The following is a 16,888-nucleotide window of genomic DNA, read 5'->3' on the forward strand; positions in this document are numbered from 1 at the left end:
TGACTATCACTTTTTTTTCTTTCTCCTGTATGATTTGTAATACCTTTTGCTTGATGAAGAAGCCAGTGGGCCTTTGAAAGCTTGTAACATGCATATTAGCATTTTGATTGGCCCAGTAAAGATGTCACTGTTTGGTCAATTTTGGATGTTATTGACCTACACTAAAATCAAGTGAAGTTAAAATAAATTATAACAGTAAAAACAGTTAAATAAATGCCATATTTAAAATTTGTTGTTAACTGCTGTCACGTCGATTTCTACTTATGGCGACCCTATGAATGAGAGACTTCCAGTCAACGTATCCTCAACCCTTCTGCTCTGGTCTTGCAGAATCAGGGCCCTGGAAATAGCACTGAATTGAAAACCGTTTGAAAGGTTTTAAAACGTAATAGATAAGATGAAAAGTACAGCATCACTCCTCCTCAGTTAAAAAAAAGGTAACATTTCTGAATCTTGAAATCATTTTTCTTATTCTGTTCCCTAGATTACTAACATTTGTCCTCCCTCTTGTCCGTGACAGTCTTAAAGCTGCAGTACCATTATGCACACTTCTTTGGAATCAAGTCTCACTGAACAATGTGGAACCTAATTTTGAGTAAATATGAATTGAATTGGACTACAAATTCAGAAGAGTATTTCTTCTGCATATTGGGTTTTCAAAGACAAAGCAAGTACAAAATGCAGTCTGACTGGGACAAAAATTAATTATCCCTGTGTAAAACATTCCCTTTGGGTGCTGCTTTCATGGCCTTTTGAAGACAGTGGAGTAACTAAGCAGCCTGTACAGCCAATGTGTTTGTTCTTTTTAATTTACGCACATAAGCTCTGACTGCAGGCCTATCTATTTAAAATAAATCATAAAGAATTAGAGCTGAAATAATGAATTGATTAAAAAGCCAAACTAATCAAGTACAGCATCAATCATAGATTAAAATATGCTTGCTGCATTTTTTTTTACTACAAGAACTATGTTTGAACTTGATTGCTTTCTCTCACTGTCATCCTGGCATGTCAGTGACTTAACAGAGACTATTGATTGTTCTTCCTTTCCTGAGAAAAAGAAAATAATTATTTTTATGCCCATAGTTTTGTGTTTCTAAGATTCCTATTCCCTTTTCATTTCAACAGTGTTTCTATAGATGGAATACTTAAAAATTCTGATAATTTAAGAATGTTATATAAATGTCTCAAAGAATCCTAAATAGCTTTTGTGTGCTTTAACGTGCATAATGTAAGTAATGACACAATTTTAATGATTTGTCTAAATAGGTGCAACCAGGGTTTGTTTTGGGGAGACATGTACAAAGCCTGAACACATGTAATTTGTATATAGAGATGGTGTGCTGTTGTGTGCCTTCAAATAATTTTCTGACTTATAGCGATCCTAAGATCATGGGGTTTACTTGGCAAGATTTATTCAGAGGAGATTTGCTATTGCCTTCCCCTGAGGCTGAGAGACAGCAGAATCATAAAATTTGAAGGCCATTGATGTAACTCACTTTCACACTCCGCATTCCTCATTCTTCTTCCCATCTACTACCAGAACCTATTATTTAAAACACCCGTCTAACACGTCTTCTCACATACACATACCTGCTCAACACTTCCTTTTACTTTCTTACTCTCCACCCATACTCACTGACTTTCTCCCTTACCCTTTCCAGTTTTTTAAATTTTTTATAACACAGTACATAGTGAAAATTATACAATCCATATTTCATAATGTGCTTTTCTTCCCTCTCCCCCCTCCAACAAACTGCATTTGGGGGAAATACATTTCAATTGAATTAACAATCATTTTCGGAGATGTGGAAAATATCATTAATTATACTTTTTACTTCTTCATACCCCATTTTACCTTCCACTTTCTTAATCACAATTTCCCATCCTTACCCTTTCCAGTTCAATCATTTTTTTAGAAGATCTTCTATGGGGTTGTTCACACTACATTATAAACTGGTTTGCAAACCGGTTTAAAAGGGGGTCATTCACACTTGTGCCGTTTTTTCCCGACCCAAATTCAGGGGAGGGAGCACAAATCTCCCATAATCCAGTTTTTCCAAGATCAAGTTTTGCCCTGTTTCTTTCCCAAAACACCAGGTTTTATCAGGGTGCCGCCAATGAGAACTTGCTCCTGATCCCATTGGAGGATTTAATATGCAGGCGGCTGATCATGCCCACCCCTTTGCCCTCTTCCTGCCAGCCAAGTGCCATTGTTTTTCCCTCTCGGCACTCGGTTGTGGAAGTTGCCTTATCTGCACTGATGTCTGATTCCCAGAGCTCACCAAAGCCAGGCAGAGGGTTCTCCTGGGGACATCTTTAGACTGTTTTTTTATTTTTAAAAGAAAATTTGACAGCTTATGCACATATTTGTTATGGCATGGCTACAGTAGACAGCACCTTTAAATACTCACATCATCAGTATGACAAAAGTGCACATGATATGCTTGACGTTTAAAAAGCAACAATCTATCACTGGGGCTGTGGGTTAGGGGTCATTTTTTCCTCTTTCTCAAGATATAAAACCACAACAGACGCTGCCCCCAAGTTGGTGCAAACTAAAGCTCTCACACACATATTATATTGCTGAGAGCTTATATTATTATATGGCTGAGAGTGTGTGACTCCCCCCAAGGCTAACCTATCTCAGGGTTTCTTGCTAAGGGTTGTTCTGAGGCAATTGCAATTGCCATCTTCCGAGGCTGACAGGAGCAGGGGTTTGGCCAAACAGTGTGACACAGAGAACTGCTGGCCCTCATCCCCTTCCTCTCCACCACTCCCTTCTCCTTTTGTGTCGTGTCTTTTTAGATTGTAAGCCTGAGGGCAGGGAACTGTCCAATTAAAAAGATTGTATGTACAGCGCTGTGTAAATTTACAGTGCTTTATAAATAAAGGTTAATAATAATAATAATAATAATAATAATAATAATATTTCTTTCTTTCTTTTTTCTTTTGCCATTACATTAAAATATCTTACTTTAGCTATGCACAATAACATCCAAAATTCACAAAACAGTTATATACTTTATTGGGCCAAGCAAAATGCACAATATACATGTTGCAAGCTTTAAAAGCTGCACTGGCTTCTTCATCAGCAAAGATGTTAAAAATCATACAGGAGGGGTAAAAAATTAAGACGATGTTGGTCCTAAAGCTGCATTTTGTTAAGATGTGGCAGTTCTCAGTTTAGGTGGTTTTGGAGGGACATTCATGCAGGCAGACCCCTCCTCTTTTCGACTATATACATACTCCAGGATATTTTTTAAAAATTAAGTTCCATTAGGAAGGCAAAGAGAGATGCTTTACTTTAGCTATGTATGGGATTTAATACTTCATTGGTGGGAATTGATTATTATTATTAATAATAATAATAATGGTGCAGTGGTCTGAGTGTTGAACTACAACTCTGGAGACCAAGGTTCAATTCCTTGCTTGGCCACGAAACTCACTGAATAACCTTGGGCAAGTCACATATTCTCAGCCTCAGAAGATGGCAATGACAAGGGCAACCCTTATATATACAGCGCTATATAAATAAAATTTAATAATAATAACCCACATGTGAAGAAAATTGCCAAGAAAACCTCATGATAGATTCACTTTCATAAGTCGAAAACACCTTGAAGGCACGTAACAACAAACATGCTAATTGAGCCTGTTATCCAACCTAACCACAATTCAAAAAGGATGTTGAGAAGCTGGAGTGTGTCCAGAGGAGGACACTTAAAACGGTGAAGGGTTTGGAAGCCATGCCCAATGAGGAGAGACTTAGGGAGCTGGGTATGTTCAACCTGGAGAAGAGAAGGTTAAGAGGTCATATGTTAGCCCTGTTTTAAGAATTTGAAGGGGTATCTTGTTTTCTACTGATCCAGAGAATAGGACCCATAGCAATGGATTCAAACTACAGGAAAAGATTCCAGTTCAACATTAGGACAGTAATTGCTGTTTGACAGTGGAACACACTACAGTCCCTTGGAGTGTGGTGAAATCTCCTTCTTTGCAGGATTTTAAACAGAGCCTGGATGGCCATCTGTCAGGGGTGCTTTGAATGTGAGATTCTGCATGGCAGGAGGTTAAACTGGATGGCCTTTGTGGTCTGTTCCATCTCTTGTTATTGTTAGCAGCGTGCCTTACATAAACACTCTCACATTTGCATTTACCAGTTGAAGCAGATGAACCCGGATTCCTAAAGGCAGGCGTGAAACCTTGCAAGAAGACTCATCATAGCACCCTTGAGGCTCTGGGTGGTGCTGTGCAGGCATACCAGATCCAGAGCCCAGAAGACAGGAAGGAAAACGAAAGACAGAGACTTGGCCAAGAGTTTGTGTTGTGTCCTGTTAAGTGTGTAAAAAACAACGAAGACAAGCTCCACATGCTCTAGGATGGTAAACACTCTCCAAATTACAGGACCATAGAGATGAAAAAGAACAGAATCTACAGCATTTCTTTATATATACACTCTTACCTCGGGTTACGAATGCGCCGGGATATGAAATTTTCGGGTTACGAAAAAAATAAATAAAAAATATTTCCGGGTTACGAAGGTTATTCCGGGTTACGAATAACCTTTTGGTGCTTTTCGGCGCTATTTCGCACCAAATCGCGGCTTCTCTCCATTAGCGCCTATGGCTTTCTCGGCTTACGAAGACTTCCGGGTTACGAAAATGGCGGCGGAACGGATTAATTTCGTAACCCGAGGTAAGAGTGTACATATTCTAGATAGATCTTGAAAAGGCCTGAATAATCACTTGGAATATGATGCAGTGGTCTAGTGGATAAGATTCCAATTCTGACAATCGGAAGATTGCAAGTTTGGCAGTTTGAGGCCCAAGTGCTGCATGATGGGGATGGGGTGAGCTCCTGTCACTAGTCCCAGCTTCTGCCAGCCTAGCAGTTTGAAAGTATGCAAATGCAAGTAGATAAATAGGTACCACTTTGATGGGAAGGTGACAATGTTTGGTGCAGTCCTGCTGGCCACATGACCACCAGAGCAGTCCTCAGACAACGCTGGCTCTTCAGCTTAGAAATGGAGATGACCACTGCCCCCTATAATCAGTTACAGCTAGACATTCACGTCAAGGGACTACCTTTACCTTTACTATGTACTATATATAAAGAAATGCTGTAGATTCTGTTCTCTTTGAAGGGTATGTATAGTTTCAATATGAATAATATGGATATTTTAATGCTGTAGTTCATTGAGTGTTGTCCCGCCTTTTCAATAATTGTACTGTATGTGTATTTCTATTTGTTTCCATTCTCTGAAGAAGGCCTTTCTAATTGTGGCTGAAACACATTGGTCTTTTTTTTTTTTAACACTGAATAAACATTAGACCATCCTAGAGCAACTGGAGCTTATCTCATTTTTTTTATGTACTTTCAGTACTCTTCAGCACACTATAGAAGTATAGTGTCTAGATCAAAGGAAGTAATAGTGGCACTGTATTCTGCTTTGGTCAGGCCCCACCTGGAATACTGTGTCCAGTTCTGGGCACCACAATTTGAAAGGGATGTTGAGAAGCTGGAGCATGTCTAAAGGAGGGTGACAAAGATGGTGAAGGGTCTGGAAACCATGCCCTATGATAAGGAGAGACTTAGGGAGCTGGGGATGTTTAGCCTGGGGAAGAGAAGGTTAAGAGGAGATATGATAGTCCTCATTAAGTATTTGAGGGGCTGTCATATTGATGGAGCACGCTTGTTTTCTGCTGCTCCGGAGAATAGGATCTGGAGCAATGGATTCAAATTACAGTAGAAGAGATTCCACCTAAACATTAGGAGGAACTTCCTGACATTAAGAGCTGTTTGACAGTGGAACACACTCCCTTGAAGAGTGGTGGAGACTCCTCCTTTGAAGGTTTTTAAACATGCTTGATGGCCATCTGTCAGGAGTGCTATGATTGTGAGTTCCTGCATGGCAGGGGGGTTGGACTAAATGGCCCTTGAGGTCTATTCTAACTCTGTGATTCTATTATTCTTTTCACTACTGTACTGTGGCAACACTGCTGCAAGAGTTAGCTAGATTACCGCACTACCTTCTTATAGTGCTCCAACTCCAGCATTCTGGGATTTGCAGTTGCGGGAGGGGCATTTAGAATTCTCAGCCAGAGAGCTCTTAGGCCTCACTGAACTACAAACCCCAGAATTCAGCAGGAGGCAGCCAGAGCAGTAAAAGTGGAATAGCATCACTATAAGAGGGTAGTCAGATAATGTGGTGTGTCATAAACTCATCTCACATCCATCTGCAACAGAAATGGGGAACACATGGACCTCTAGATGTTGCTATGTGGCCATGTTTTAGAAGAGATTGTTCCCGATGTTTTTGGGCTATGTGGCCATGTTCTAGAAGAGTTTGTGCCTGATGTTTCGCCAGCATCTGTGGCTGGCATCTTCAAGAGAATGCATTCTCTGAAGATGCCAACCACAGATGCTGGCGAAATGTCAAAAACATAGCCCAAAAACATCAGGCACAAACTCTTCTAGAACATGGCCACATAGCCCGAAAGATCCCCCCCCAAAAAACTATGGGTGCTGGCCATGAAAACCTTTGACCTCACATTGAAAGGAAGAAGTTGGCGGCATGAGATTTCATAAACATTAAAGTCCCCTGCCTCAGATGCAATTGGTTTGTATATTGCCATTAATTTACCTTCTGGGACTTCTAGTCTGTAGTGGCACCTCTGACAGAGGCATCCCAACATGTCCTCTGTCAGAATAATAATAATCAGATTCTCGTAACTGAGGGCCAAAACAGACTGCAGACATATCCCACCTTGAGACCACTTTAACTGCCCTGGCTCAGTACAGTACTGAGGGATTTTTGCAGCTTTGTTGGTGGCACCAGAGCATTCTGACAGGGAAGGCTCAATGTCTCACAAAACTACAGTTCCCACAATTCCCTTAGCATTGAGCCAGAGGGCGGTGGAAGCGGCCTCAAATTGGATTATTTCTGCAGTGTGTTTTGGACCTGAGAGGGGACAGTATTCTTCTTCTTCTTCTTGAGTGGTTCAAAAACAAAAAACTCGTGGAGAGACGGAGAGAGAGCGCTGCCGTTTTTCCTCAGGATTCCCCTCAGAGCGGCCGCCATTTTGTATTGCGCCTCAGGCGAGTGAAGAGAGGCGAAAGTGGTTAAAATCACACACGGTGTACACACGGGGGGGAACATTCGGTTCGATACCGGTTTAACGGGCACGGCGCCGTGCTATGGGAGCCTGGGAAGTGTAGTTTGTTGTGGTACCTCTGGTACCACAACAAACCTCTGGTACCACAACAAACTACACTTCCCAGGCTTCCATAGCACGGCGCCGTGCCCGTTAAACCGGCATCGAACCGAATGTTTTCTCTCATGAGGATGCTACCCACCCAGGCCTAGACCTCTTCCCCGCCCTCGCTCCTCCTCTGCCCCTATTAAAGCCAAGTTATGAAACACTCCTGACTGGAGCTCCTCCTCATCCTTCTTCCTTCCCGCGCCTTTTGCCATCTTCAAGCCCAAGGCGCCGTTAAGAGAGGAAGAGTGCCCCCTTCCTTCCCCCCATTTTAGCCCTCCTCCGGGGTTCAGGTGAGGCAGGCCTCCCCTCAGGCTTCTCTCTCGCTTGGCGCTTCTCCTCCGCCCCCTCAGGACACAAGGAGGCTCTTCTCCTCCCCCATGTTATCCCCCCTCTTCCTCCGCTGCTTGTGGCGTCTCTGGCTCTTTGAGACCTCCGCCTCACGCCTTCTTCTTCTTCTTCTTCTTCATTGTCTCGCCGTGTTAACAGAAAGGACAGTACGACTTGCCCATAGGGAAACCATACTCGCCCGTTAGAGAAACGTAGGTGGCACCATGTTAACCTATGTTTCCCTATGGGCAAGTATTCCCCAATGATTCCCTAATGTTTTCCTATGGACAGGTATTCCCTTATGTTTCCTTTTGAGCAAGTTTTCCCCAATGTTTTCCTATGGACAGGTATTCCTTTATGTTTCCCTATGGGCAGGTATTCCCCCCCCCCCTTCCCATGTTTCCCTATAGGCAAGTACCTCCCAATGTTTCCCTACAGGCAAGTATGGTTTCTCTGTTATTGCCATTTGTTTCACTGCATCCCTTCGTCGGGAGCCTCAGAGGCGGTCTGGGGGGCTTCTAATGAAGAGAGATCAGAGAAAGTGGCATGGGGATGATGGGATCGGAAGTATATGTCCCTCATAGGAGCAGTCACTGTGAGTCCCGCATGGCGTTGTATAATAACTGAGGGAGGGGCGTGTTCAGACATTATGCAAGCAAGAGAAATAATCTCGTTTGGCACTGCATAAATAATTCAGTTTGGCCCCGCTTTAACTCCAAGCTGTGGGGATTCTGGGGTTTAGAGTCTGAACTGCACAAATAATCCGCTTTGATCCCATTTTAACTGCTGTGGATCCATGCTGTTGAAGTTGCGGGGTTGTATTTTTGTTGTAGCACCAGAACTTTTTGTTCAAGCTCTCACAAAACTTTATATATATATATATATATGTATATGAGAGACACACACACAGCTTCAAAATGCTTCTCTTTCTTCTTAGGCTACGTCTGCATTGCATAAATAATCCAGTTTGGCCCAGCTTTAACTCCATGCTGTGAAATCCCATGATGTAGAATCCATCTGCTGCATCCTCATGGCAAGAAATAATGTAGTTTGACACCGGTTTAACTGACCTGGCCCAGTGCTATGGTATCCTGGGCTGCATCCACAACAAACTCCAACTCCCAGAATTCCATAGCCTTGAGCCAGGGCAGTTAAAGTGGTGTCAAACTGCATGACAGTCCGCCCTTCTCTTACACGGGGGATCTGTTCTGGACCCCTCCCCCCACATAAGAGAAAATACTCGGATGCTCAAGCCCCATTCAAACAAATGGGGCTCGTGCCTACAGCGGCATGGTAGCGGTGCACAGGGCGCACGCCACGGGAGTGCTCCCCATTCATGTGAATGGGACGCGCCGCCCCTTGCGCTCTGTGTACTCCCACACGGCTTTGAGCATATGCTCAAAGCTGCGTATAGCGCGCCCGCGTATAACATGGCCGCACTGTATTTCTTGCCCTGAGGATGCAGCCAATGGATTCTAAACCCCAGAATTCCACAGCATGAGATTAAAGCGGGATCAAACCAGATTATTTACGCAGTGCAGAAGCAGCCTAAGAAGAAAGAAGCATTTTGAAGCAAAAAATAAATAAATATTAGTTTTGTGAGAGCTTGAGCAAAAAACTCTGGTGCTACAACAAAAAGACAGTCCCCTAATTTCCACAGCATGGATCCACAGCAGTTAAAGCGTGGTCAAAGCGGATTATTTGTGCAGTTCAGATGCATCCAGTAAGTGAATACCCAAACTCTGGTCTTTCAGAGTTTTATTTTGTTTTATTTTGTACTTCAACCTCCAGAACCCTCAGCCATCTTGACCAATAGCTTGGGATTCTGGGAGGTGAACTCCAAAATGCTTGGATGGCCAGAGTTTGGGAATCACTAGAAGGAGGAAGAGGCACCGCAAAATGGAGGAAAGTGGTTTCCAAATTCAGGCCTTCCAGGTGTTTTGGAGTTCAATTCCCAGGATACCCAGACTATTGGTCTAGATGCCTGTGGCTTCTGGGAACTGGAGTCCAAAACCCAGAAGGACCAGAATCACTGATGTTAAAACTTCAAGAAAAATGGGAGGATTAAATGAAGAAATTAAATGAAAGCTAAAAGCACTCCTGGAAAAGGAGAACTCCTGGACACCAAGTGAGGACTGGCTGACCAGATGTCCTCACCGTAAAGGAGGACAAGGCACCACAGAATGTAGAGAATCCCTGAAAACTGGAGGGCATGTCCAAATAAAAACTAAAAAGCACTCGAAGGCCCGTTACAGACCACCCAAAAGGGGCGGTCTTGGGCCGCTGCCGGTTGCAGCGCGGAGGAGTCGCAGCAGCCAAACCGCGCGACTCCTCAGCGCTGCAAAGAAGGAGCGCGAAAATCACGCTCCTTCCAGCAACCCGGATCAGACGGCACAAGTGCCAAAGCGCGCACTCGCGGTGTCACTTCCGCGCGCGATGTGCGGACGCAGAGCGTCCGTTATGTCAAAATGGTGGTGGCCGTGTGGAACAGCCACCGCCATTTGTTACAGACTCTGTCCATAACAGGGTAAGGGGCATCTAGAAGAGACGCCCCTTTTTCAAACTGGGACGTCCTGAGGACATCCAAAATGGCGGTCTGTAACCCGCCATAGAAATGTAAATACGTGCTTCTTAGTCCTGCTCATAATGGAGGACATTTTGGATTTCCTCCTGGACAGAAGGTTGAGATAGAGGACAAGTCCTGGAAAAGGACTCTTTCACATGTAAAAAGAATTAAATGAACGGAGAAATCGGGCTTCCCAACAGTCTGGAGCTGCTTTGCAGTACTTATTTTTGTTTTGTTATTTCCTTTGGGAGATCATAGTCACCCTTTTCTTGTTGGTTACCATCACTTCGTTTCCGACTTACGGTGACCTTATCATGGGGTTTTATTGGCAAGATTTGTTAAGAGGAGGTTTGCCTTCGCCTGCGGCTTCCCAAGTTAATGCAGTAGGTTTTCATGGGCCAGCGTGGAATCAAAGCCAGATCTCCAAAGTTATAGGATGATATAACACGACTGAAATTGGAAGTATAATTCAGTGGCATCCTGAACACATTCATGTTCTCTAGAGTCATACTATATGTAGTCCATCACTCAAACCATTACACCATGCTGCTTTCCATATTTGTGATACACATTTATTTCTCCTTTGCAGGAGTGCAGCACTGGCTTTTGCCCCCCAACAAAAATCCTTTTGTGTATGTTTGGCCTAGAGAGGTCTTAAAAGGCTAAACAGGTATATGGTGTATTATTATTATTAACTCTTATAAAATCTTTACTTATAAAAGATAACAGGAGGGATATGGCCCCACATTAAAACTCAAATTTCTAGGCACACCACCAACCCTAATGGCTTCTTTTCTTATATACAGTGGGGCAAAAAAGTATTTAGTCAGCCACCAATTGTGCAAGTTATCCCACTTAAAAAGTTGAGAGAGGCTTGTAATTGACATCATAGGTAGACCTCAACTATGACAGACAAAATGAGAAAACAAATCCAGACAATCACATTGTCTGATTTGGAAAGAATTTATTTGAAAATTATGGTGGAAAATAAGTATTTGGTAAATATCAAAAGTTCATCTTAATACTTTGTTATATATCCTTTGTTGGCCATGACAGAGGTCAAAGGTTTCCTGTAAGTCTTCACAAGGTTGGCACACACAGTTGCTGGTATGTTGGCCCATTCCTTCATGCACTTCTCCTCTAGAACAGTGATGTTTTGGGGCTGTCGCTGGGCAACACAGACTTCCAAAAGTTCTATGGGGTTGAGATCTCTAGGCCACGCCAGGACCTTGAAATGCCTCTTACGAAGCCACTCCTTTGTTGCCTGGGCGGTGTGTTTGGGATCATTGTCATGCTGAAAGACCCAGACACATTTCATCTTCAATGCCTTTGCTGATGGAAGGAGGTTTGCACTCAAAATCTCATGATACATGGCCCCATTCTTTCCTGTACACGGATCAGTCGTCCTGCTCCCTTTGCAGAGAAACAGTCCTAAAGCATGATGTTGCCACTCCCATGCTTCACAGTAGCTATGGTGTTCTTTGGATACAACTCAGCGTTCTCTCTCCTCCACACACAACAAGTTGTGTTTCTACCAAACAATTCTACTTTGGTTTCATCTGACCATATGACATTCTCCCAATCCTCTTCTGGATCATCCAAATCCTCTCTAGCAAACTTCAGACGGGCCTGGACATGTACTGGCTTAAGCAGGGGGACACATCTGGCACTGCAGGATCTGAGTCCCTGGCGGCGTAGTGTGTTACTGATCATAGCCTTTGTTACGTTGGGCCCAGCTCTCTGCAGGTCATTCACTAGGTCCCCCTGTGTGGTTCTGGGATTTTTGCTCACCATTCTTGTGATCATTTTGGCCCCACGGGGTGAGATCTTGCATGGAGCCCCAGTTGGAGGGTGATTATCAGTGGTCTTGTATGTCTTCCATTTTCTAATTATTGCTTCCACAGTTGATTACTTCACACCAAGCTGCTCACCTATTGCAGGTTCAGTCACCTGGTGCAGGTCTACAATTTTGTTTCTGGTGTCCTTCGACAGCTCTTTGGTCTTCACCATAGTGGAGTTTGGAGTGTGACTGTTTGAGGTTGTGGACAGGTGTCTTTTATACTGATAATGAGTTCAAACAGGTGCCATTAATACAGGTAATGAGTGCAGGACAGAGGAGCCTCTTAAAGAAGAAATTATAGGTCTGTGAGAGCCAGAAATCTCAGTGACCAAATACTTATTTTCCACCATAATTTGCAAATAAATTCTTTCCAAGTCTGACAGTGTGATTGTCTGGATTTGTTTTCTCACTTTGTCTGTCATAGTTGAGGTCTACCTATGATGTCAATTACAGGCCTCTCTCGTCTTTTTAAGTGGAAGAACTTGCACAATTGGCTGACTGAATACTTTTTTGCCCCACTGTATGTGTATCAATGGAGCGTTACAGACTGCCTAAAAGCGGCGGTCTGCTGGTGCTGCCGGTTGCTCCACAAGGGAGCCACAGCAGCCAAAGCGCGACTCCCTCACAGAGCAAAAAGAAGCCTCAAAATGGCACTTCTCTTTGCGGCGCGCTTATGACTCGTGAGGCGCCAATGGCGCACTTGCGATGTCATATGTGCTGTGCGACGTGCAGACGCAACGTCAAGATGGCGGCGCCTGTGTGGAACAGGCGGCGCCATTTTGTACGGACTCGGTCCGTATTAGGGTTAGGGGCGTCAGGAAGTGATGCCCCTTTCTAACCCTAGTACGCGTGGAGCGCGTACTTTATGCCCATGCGGAACGGGCCAATGTTGTATATTGTATATTGAGGGCCATATAAATCACTTTTATCAGTGAAGGTATTATGTTAAAAAGCAGGAAGCAGATGTTTTTCTGTACCTGTACTACATTCGCTATGCTATCTGCCTTTTCTCAGCAGATGGGCCTACTTTTTGATGTGTGAATGCAATATACTCCAAAATGCCTGGAAGGCCAGAGTTATTCGTGGACAGTTGTGTAATGGGTGATAACTGCCAAAAATGTGTGTAATTTTTGTGTGTATTTGTGTCTAGAACTGGACTTTATGCAATGTTAGATGCTATCTAGTCATATAAAAATAAGAATAGTTTAGTAGCACAGACGTAAGAGAACCATAGATTTAGAAGAGACCTCAAGGCTCATCCAGTCCAACATCCTCCTTTGCAGAAATACACAATCAAATCACTTCTTTTTTTAAAATAAATTTTATTAAGTTTAAAAATACTCATATATGACATCAATTAACATAAATTAACATTTAAACATTACAAAGGTAACAACAACAAAAATACAGAAATACAGCAGCAAAGAACCATCAGATTGAATTCCTGGAGTTCTGATCTACAGTAGTCTTACTCAGTTATCTTGAAGTCTTCAAATATCATCTTAAAACAAAGGGAGCCATTCGGGATATACATTTGAGAAACTGCTTAATCTAGATAATGGTAATTCCAGTAAATAAATTTGTCTTTCTATTTTCTTTCAACAGCTTTATAAAAAATAAAATACTTGCTGAAGGTGAAGGTAAATAACTCCTGTGTCCATTTTAAGAAATCCAATATCTTATCTGTTTGTCTATTACAGTTGTCCCTCTATATTCGCTAGGGTTAGGGGAGCAAGACCCCCGTGAATATGAGAAAACCGCAAATAACAAAAACACTGTTTTTACCTGAGAGGACACCTCTCTAGGAATCTCTAGGTCCTCCAGTGCAACTCTGTGGTCAATGTCCAACATACATTGACCATAGAATGGCACTGGAGTAGCTACAAATGGTCTTTCAGTGCAGCTTTTAGTTAAAGTTGACCACAGAGTTGCACTGGAGGACCTAGACAGTCCTAGAGAGAACATATTAATGAAATCCGTGAATAATCAAATCCGCAGATATCAAAGCTACAAATATGGATGGATGACTGTATAATTTAAGTATTTCTCCTTTTTCTTTTAGATAATCTACCAGCTGAAGCCAGTAATTTTTGGTTTTCATTCCAATCGCCATTGTTCAAGATACAGGTAAGTTTATCCATCTCAATAAATTCAATTTAACTAACCATTCATTAATATTAGGACAGTCTTTTTCCCCCAAATTCTCACAAAAACAATTCTAGCCATAGCTGACATGTAAAGTAAGAGTTTGCCAAATTTTCTTTCCATGTTTTCATCTGAGACCATGCTTAATAGGAAGTATTTAGGATCAAAGTTCAACTTACATTTTAATATCTTTTTTATCAGATCCTAGATTCCCTGCCAATATCTTTTTGTAATTCTACAATTCCACCATAGATGAATATACGAACCTATAGATTCACCGCACTTCCAACATTTATTTGATGTCTTATAAATTTTTGCTAGCTTGGCTGGGGTAAAATGCCATCTGTATTGCATTTTGAGCATATTTTCCCTGATGTCGCTACTCAGTGTATATTTACTTCTCTTGACCCAATTCTTTTCCTATTTTGACCTAGGTCCTGTGCCCATTTGACCATACATTCTTTCACAGACTCCTGCTCCAAATCCCAGGTCAAAAATAAACCATACAACTTACAAATTCTATGGGTTCTCTCAGATTGTAAAAGTTTCTCAAATTCTTGATTCCCTTTGCCAGTGCCTGGATCTTTGCTGTCGGTACTGAACCTTCCTTGGAGTTGTCTATAAAAAACCCACGTTTTATAACCACCTTTGCTCTCCGATTCTTGTTGAGTGACAAATCTAACTTTAGCTGAGTTTCCTTCCTCTATGACCAAATCTTTGTAAGAAAGCCAAGATCCATTCGGTAATTTATTATCTCTAAACAAGGCTTCGTTAGGTGAAGCCCAAAGTGGGATAGCTGGGCAATGGGATTTTTATATTTTAGCCAAACTCTAAAAATTGAATTCCTAATATAATGGTTAAGAAAATCCTTATTAACTTGGTGCTTACCATAAAAAGTTAAGCATGCCATCCATAACGAAACCCATACCCCTCAATGTTTAACAGATTGTGATCTTTTAATCTGAACCAGGCCCAAAGCCAGTCAAAACAAGGTGCGTCATAATATATCCTCAGATTGAGTAACCCCCAACCACCCCTTAGTTTCTTGTCAAATAAATCCTTCATTTTTATTCTTGGCTTTCTTCCTTGTCAAAGGAATTTTGATAGGTCACCATGCCAAGTTTTGAATATTTTAAGATTGGTAAATATCGGAATATTCTGGAAAAGATAAATAAGCTTGAGTAAGATATTCATCTTGATAGTGGCTATCCTACCTGATAGGGAAAGGTTCAGATTATTCCATTTTACTAAATCCTTGTTGATCTCAGACCATGTTTTGTCATAGTTATTTTTACAAAGTTCTATATTTTTTGTTATAAAATTTATACCTGGATATTTCACCTGTTTCTTGACTTTCATTTGAGTTAGGTCTTCTACTTTTTGAATATCTTCTTTAGATAAATTCATAGTCAAAATGGCTTATTTGTTCTTATTCACTTTAAGGCCCGATGCTTCAGCATATTTCTCCAACTCTTCAAATAAAGGTTGTATACTGTCTAAAGGGTTAGAAATTGTTAAGAGCACATTGTCAGCAAAGGCTCTGACTTTGTGTTCTTGCTCTTTTATTTTAACACCTTGGACCCATTTATTCTCTCTTGAGTTTCACTAAAATACCTCCTAAATCATATTAAATAACAAGGGGGAAATGGGACATCCTTGCCTAGTCCCCTTCTGGATTGGAACTAAATCTGACAATTCTTCATTAACTATAATTCTAGCTTTTTGAAGACTATAAATAGTCTGAATCCACTTGAGAAAGTTGTCACCCACTTGTACTTTTTTCAGTATTTCAGTCATGAAGGGCCAGCTAACACTATTGAAGGCCTTTTCAAAGTCAATAAACAGCATAATCAAATTCTTATCAATGTTGCTGTTATGTATTTCAATAAGATTTAGAAGATGTGTAATATTGTCTTTAATTGATCTATTTGGCAGGAATCCCCTCTGGTCACTTACTATCCAACAAGATAACATTTTCTTCAATCTGTCCGCTAAGATAGATGTAAACAATTTATAATCGTTGTTGAGTAGGGAAATGGGTCAAATCACTTCTTATAGTTGGCCATCTAGCCTCTTTTAAAAACCTCCAAAGATGGAGACAACACCACACTCCGAGGCAGCATATTCCACTGTCGAACAGCTCTTACTGTCAAGAAGTTATTTCTGTAATGTTGAGGTGGAATCTCTTTTCCTGTAATTGGAATCCATTGCTCCATGTCCAAGTCTCTGGAGCAGCAGAAAACCAGCTTGCTCCATTCTCAATATGACATCCCTACAAATATTTAAACATGTCTATGAGATATAGTTTGTGGCAAATTCCTGTCATTCTTTGCTCTTCAGATTACTGAAACCAAGTTTAATACGAGCTTCATATATATAGTAATAATAATATTTAGTAATATATGTGCTTAATGGGACAAGGTCCTTGAACACAGTTTGAGTTCACTTTTGAGTATAAATTTTCACAGATTTGTTCTGTGAATGACTTCTATGGAAAAGTTTAATATTCTAATTTAGACCAAATTCTAAGGCTTGTTTACTAAAAATATTTCCCAGTGTAATGTATGTAAAATGGGAGTCCAGGTAGAAATGCTTCATAGTAGTAGAAATGCATTGTATTTTTTAGTCTTGTATAAAATATACCACTATGCAGATAAAATACAAACCAGGAAACCTCCAGTGGTTTGTCTGAAGCCACATACATACAGCTGCCATGAAGAAGCTAAGCATGTCTGGATAGGAGAG

At 41.6% G+C, this 16,888-nt stretch overlaps 1 protein-coding gene across 4 annotated transcripts in view; it reads left to right on the top strand.

Moving 5' to 3' along the window:
* Positions 1-7,464: 7,464 nt before the first annotated feature.
* Positions 7,465-16,888, top strand: part of DDB2 (damage specific DNA binding protein 2) — a 39,741-nt gene continuing 30,317 nt past the window's right edge. For 3 of the 4 annotated variants that reach the window (XM_089521590.1, XM_089521589.1, XM_089521592.1), the window contains exon 1: positions 13,962-14,125. The gene's annotated coding sequence lies outside the window, so the exon portion shown is untranslated. Of the gene's footprint in view, positions 7,556-13,961; positions 14,126-16,888 lie in introns of those variants that run through there. The other variant, XM_089521588.1, reaches the window with a different exon arrangement.

The sequence above is a fragment of the Sceloporus occidentalis genome, unplaced genomic scaffold (assembly GCF_023333645.1).
Source record: "Sceloporus occidentalis isolate IW3139 unplaced genomic scaffold, rSceOcc1.0.p SCAF_4, whole genome shotgun sequence".
Taxonomy (NCBI): Eukaryota; Metazoa; Chordata; class Lepidosauria; order Squamata; family Phrynosomatidae; genus Sceloporus; species Sceloporus occidentalis.